The 6,000-nt window shown below is 38.9% G+C and overlaps 1 protein-coding gene across 1 annotated transcript in view; it reads right to left on the reverse strand.

Annotated features, from left to right (window-relative positions):
* The window catches only part of HECW1 (HECT, C2 and WW domain containing E3 ubiquitin protein ligase 1), a 297,476-nt gene extending 292,228 nt beyond the window's left edge, over nucleotides 1-5,248 (reverse strand). Inside the window, exon 1 of the mRNA XM_054021224.1 lies at nucleotides 5,170-5,248. The gene's annotated coding sequence lies outside the window, so the exon portion shown is untranslated. The remainder of the gene's footprint in view (nucleotides 1-5,169) is intronic.
* Nucleotides 5,249-6,000: the final 752 nt, after the last annotated feature.

A 6,000-nucleotide genomic window follows, 5' to 3' on the forward strand; every position in this document is an offset into this window, starting at 1 on the left:
ATCAATCCCTGAGCGATTCACTGAATCTTCTCTCCGTGGAAGATGGACGTTGTCGTCAGATTTTGGATCAGCACAGTATGACCAAGATCAGCGTGACAGATTATTCCGAGGAGAATTTTCTAGTGCTGTGATTATAAAAGTGTAGTGGAGGCATTTAGGGCTTTAAGAACAAGGTGTAAAAAAACAATAGAAAAGGAAGATTTATTTTCTCTAAGGTTAAAAAGGTGACAAGCATTCCCCTTCATTCCTTCCTTCCTTTGTGGAAGTTATTAAAGGCAGAATGGGGACATCCTAATGAGGGCAGAACACTAAGCAGACAGGAAATAACATTTTATAAAAGGCAACACAGTAAAGTTGATATTTCTATCCTTGAAGTAGATATGATCTGAACATCTGTATCAAAGGACATAGTCACCTTGTGATCAGATTTATAGATCCCACACTAAGGTTAAAGGAACGGTGGGATGGTATTGGGTCAAGAAGGCCATGCTCTTCGCAGCTGCCAGGCATGCTCCCTGTAGAAGAGCATCTTAAAGGGCAGTTCTGGCAGGCAGACTAGGGGAGAGTGAAGGAGAGACTGACTGCAAGAAGGCAGACAGGCGGTAGCTGCTGAAGCAGAGCAATCTACAGTGGGGGAACACTGGGACTGTGAGTAAGACTCGGCTGGCAGACCAAAGTCCTGCCCTTTTTCCTCCCTTCTTCCTGACTATGGGAGAACAACTGGACTTTGGGAGTGAGGAGGGAAGCTGCCCACCAATCCCAAGTGGGGCTCTAAATTATTGAGACTGTGCAAAGAAAAGCTGGGTCTACACCCGAAACTGAAGAGAAAACAAGGAAGGTAGGAAGCAGCCCAGGGGTTGCTAACCTGGAGCAGCAGCTAGAAGGAACTGGCCCATCTCTGGCCTCTCCCCCCTGGGGTCTGGTGCCAGGACTCGGTGGAGAGGGAGAGGTCCCTCTACCCTCCCTCCTCCCACTAGTCGCCTGAGAGATCCTGGAGGCAGGAGTGGTGGGCGCGATAAACTAGGTGTTGGCCGCTAGGGCCCCCAGACTGCCTGGAAGAGTTGCCCCAAGATTCGGAGAGACTGTTTGGCCATGGCCTGACCACTAGACCTACTGGCCCCAGAGTGATGCCTGCTACACATCTGAGGAGACGATTATTTATTTTCAAGGAAATGTTCAGCTCTAAAGATGGGGCTTCAGTGAGAAAATAGGAAGTAGCATAGGACACTCTTCAAATATAGCTATCCCCCATCTTCTTGCTTTGGCAGCATTTTGTAGATGCAATGAACTGCATTAAATATCTTTTTCTGTAGGTAAAATATTGAAATTCACTCTATACAAGGTCACATTGGCTTCATTGCTGTCTTTCTCTAGAGTATCTAAATGGCTTTGACTATGTAATCTGGAAGACACTGACTATATCAGACACAGAAAATCAACTGATATTTGAAGTGAATTCTTTTCTCAGGCAAGCTGACCCAGCAGAACAGTTGTTTGGATAGACCCTGTAAATAATAAAATCTAGGATTGAAATACCAGCTCCCACTGATGTGAATTGGAATTTTGCCATTGACTTCAATAGGCCAGGATTTCACTCCTGGCAACTAAACACTCCTTAATATTAGTCAAATCAGACAGAATTAGACAGCAGCTCATTTTAGAGGTAAAAAATAAATCACAACCAAGTCTTATTCCTAAAAGCAGGACAGAGGTTAGAAGGAAATGTAACATCCTTGATAGGTAGTTCTTTATCCATTAGATACAGAACTGTCTCATACAAGTGGGTCCTAGAGGTAATGAAAGAAGAATATTGAATCACAGGAGTGTGTATTTCACCTCGTTTCCCATGAAGTCAATTTCACACAGGACAGAAAAACAAAGCAAGATCTAATAAGGCACAGAACACTTTCTGGAGATAGAGAAGTGGTGTCTCCTCCACAATGATAATTTATATATACACACTACATAGGATCACATTTTATTATTTGTGTAACCCCAGGGAGTTCCGAGAAAGTCTGAGCACTGTTGGCTCAGAAAAGTCTAAACAAACATATAACGTAATTCATATTTCACAAAGAAACTCTAATCAATTCCCACCACAGGTTCTCCTGAGGATTGTTTAACATCACTAGATATATAGGAAACATACAATGCTGCCATGTACCAATAAGATTATGTCACCAAAGATTCAGAAGATTTCCTTACAAATATGTGGCCCAATCCCTCAATCGTCACTATCCCTTGAATTACTGGTTCCAAGAGAGTTCACCAAGGTTCTGGTGTGGGTAGTGGCTCAGTTAAGGGGAGTATATTTATACCTTTTTATGGATGACATTCTGGTCAGAGCAGCTTGCAAAGACATACAGGTTTTAACCAATAAGAAAGAGAAATTTTGTATCAGCCTAGAAACCATATCACTGTGGAGCAGAAATAAATACCACACAGGAAAAAATATTTCCTTAAGAAAAAAAAGATTTCTGAAGATTGCAATTTGCAATACTGCCATTCTGCCTGCATGTTTTCAACTTCTAATAATTGCGGGTCCTGGAGCAATTTCCTTCATGTTATTCCACTGACATTTTCTCTCATTTGTTCTCCAAGTATTTCATTCTGCACACCGCATCCTCTCTCTCTCTCTCTCTCACACACACACACACACAAACCCCACTCTCTAGCAGCACCCCATTTCCACAATGTTTGAGGTTCACCATGTTTCATTCCACCAGGAAGGGGCTTCAAAGACTGGTGATTTAGAGGCAATAATTGGAGAATGAATATTCTATCTGTGTTTTGTATACTCAAGCTGGATTATCCATTTGACCACTGTTAAAATTCCCTCCATCTCAGTTGCATGGCCAAAATTTTAAAAAATTTTCAGTGTCCTATTAGTCTGTTCTATTAAGCATCTCAACTATTCATAAAGATCAATGGTAGTACTTAGGGCAAGGTTGTGACTTGCAGGAGTGCAGCCTTCCTGGTCTGTGTTCTGTGGGATAGGGCAGAGATGCTACTCCCCTCTCCCATGTTGGCAGGCAGTGGCCAGATAAGAGTAGGCAATGGGCAGAGCCCCAGCACACTAGCTGAGCCAGCACAGAGGAAAAAATGTTCTGTTACTGGAATAAGCCAGGAAGAGGAAACCAGGGGAGGAACTGTGACTGTTCAAATCAGTTTCTTTCTTAGACTGTTCCTGGGGCAGTGCATCTAAATGCTACCTCTCATCCAAGTAAAATCATAATCTAGCCCTTAGTCTCTAACACTGATAAATACAAGTTTTTATTTGTTTGTTTCATTTAAAAATGGTATTCACCAAACTAAGCATCCAGTTACCCAATATTTACCTATTCGTGCATTTTATTGTGTTTTTTCTTTCAAGTCTGTCACATCTAAGTTTCACATGACATGCCAATACTATTTTGGACTATCATAACTACTAGTGGATTCCATTGTATACACAGGGTTTATGTGTTTGCTTATTTTTAAATTGATGGAACTTCAATAAATATTTTGATTTAAAAAACAACTCTGATGCACTCATTTGTGTGGTAAATTACTGATTAAAGTAATAGGATCAGTATTCAAGCTGACACCAAAATCTCTCACAGCAGAGCTGCCAAACACAACAGAAGAGTATTACACTATTAGAAAAAACTGGTTCACAGAAGCACAGTTCTCCTTTACCTCTTATAAAAACAGGCAGGAGCTAATCGCCTTTTAATCATGTTACTAATTAGACAATTTCCAGTTCTGTTTTATTCTTAAATTCTTTTTACATCTCATTTTAGCATACTGCAGCATCTTGTTTATAGTAGATTGAGAAACAAGATGTATAGACAAATAATGTCTATTGACATTCTAATTTCCAACATGGGTGTGGAACATGTAACTATATAGCAAATCAAGGTGTGTAAATATCTCACTAAAAATCATTAGAAACCAGTGCAATTGTAAGTAGGTTCACAGTAGACAAAGTGCATTTCCTTTTAAAGGGATAGTGCCAAGCACGTTAGGTTTTTTAACACTTTATGATGGAGACTCTCTAGTTGGTTAACGATTAAATGTTCACAGGTGCCACATTAGTCCTTTTTTGGAGTTTTCTGTTTCATGCTTTCAAAAAAGTTTGAAGCATTTGCTTGGAAAATAAATAAAAATTAATATGCAGTTGTCACCATTAAAGTCAGCATTTTCCAGCAGTTAGCATGAAGTGGAATCTGAGATACAAAAGTTTCACCCTACACCTCAAATAGGAAATAACTGTGGTAGCTGTGTGATATCTGTTGTCAACTACTGACTTTTTAATGGTGACCACTAAAGCTGGTCAAAAATGTTAAAACTTTCAAACGTTCAATTAAATTGTTTTGCTGTTTTTTTCAACCATCTTATAGAATGGTCATAATAAAAAAAATCAAAATTTCAAGGAAAAATTTTCACCAAAACAATTCAAAATATTTTCACCAAAAAATTCTGCATTTTTTACCTGCTTTAGTAAACAATTTAAGAAGTATGTGGAATTTGCAAATATTGTTTATGTCATATTTTGGGCTTGTTGTACTAACTACTGATAGGTGACACAAAAATAGCACTTCCTGAACCTTCATCCACAACTCAAACCAAACCAAGTCTTTTTTGAGGTTTCATAAAATTCAAATAATTCTTTTTATCTTCACATATCTGACTGTCTAGGTATTTCTCACACATCTGCCACTGTGGAATCTTGGCATCTTTGCACTGTTGGTGTTTGTTTAGAGACCTGAAATGATTTACCAACATACTGTACAACAAGAAAGATTGCTCTTGCCATATTTCCAGGTGAACCTAAAGAAATACTAGAAACCATAAGAAAATGTCTCTTCTTTTCTTACATTTACAGAACCAAGAGTTTCTGACACTGACATTTAAGTATGAAAACTTCTACCTGCTTACCTGCACTGGATCCTTGAACTACTAATTTGGAAATAATCTAAAAGGTAAGAATTTTCCGTGAACATTTTGGAGGGAAATAAAAAAATTCATTTTTCAGATTTTTTTCTCTCTTCTTTCTCTACATTCCCTGTTCCCTTTTTTTGCCTCTTCCCCTTACTTTTCCTTTTTTACATTTTGCTATAATAAATTAACTATTTGTACTTATCAGGTATAAAGTCACACCTTTGATTATCTCTGCTAATGACATACCTTAGGTAAGTTTGCCACCTGTCCAGGTTTTCCAACGATTGTCCCTTTTTTGAGGTAGCTGTCCTGGGAAATCTGTAAGGGTGCTCAGTATACACTGCAAGCTGTCCAGTTTTATGGGCACAGGATCATCCCAGATGTCCTGGTTTTTTGTACCTCAGAGGTGGCAACCCTAACCTCAGGCCTCACCTGACAGGAACCAGGTTTAATTTTTCTCTGGTGGATCAGTAACTGGTTAAAAGACAGGAAACAAAGGGTAGGAATAAATGGTCAGTTTTCAGAATGGAGAGAGGTAAATAGAGGTGTCCCCCAGGGATCTGTACTGGGACCAGTGCTATTCAACATATTCATCTGGAAAAAGGGGTACACAGTGAGATGGCAAAATTTGCAGACAATACAAAATTATTCAAGATAGTTAAGTTCAAAGCTGACTGCAAAGAGTTACAAAGGAATCTAACTAAACTGGGTGACTGGGCAACAAAATGGCAGATGAAATTTAATGTTGATAAATACAACGTAATGCATACTGGAAAACAATCCCAATTATATGTACAAAATGATGGGATTTAAGTTAGCTACTACCACCCCAGAAAGAGAACTTGGAGTCATTGTGGATAGTTCTCTGAAAACATCCACTTAGTGTGCAGCATCAGTCAAAAAATCTAACAGAATGTTAGAAACCATTAGGAAAGGAATAGATAATAAGACAGAAAATATCATAATACCACTATATAAAGCCATGGTACACTCACACCTTGAATACTGCATGCAGTTCTGGTCACTCCATCTCAAAAAAGATATATTAGAATTGGAAAAGGTACAAAGAAGGGCAAC

This window comes from Malaclemys terrapin, chromosome 2, assembly GCF_027887155.1.
Source record: "Malaclemys terrapin pileata isolate rMalTer1 chromosome 2, rMalTer1.hap1, whole genome shotgun sequence".
Lineage (NCBI taxonomy): Eukaryota > Metazoa > Chordata > Testudines > Emydidae > Malaclemys > Malaclemys terrapin.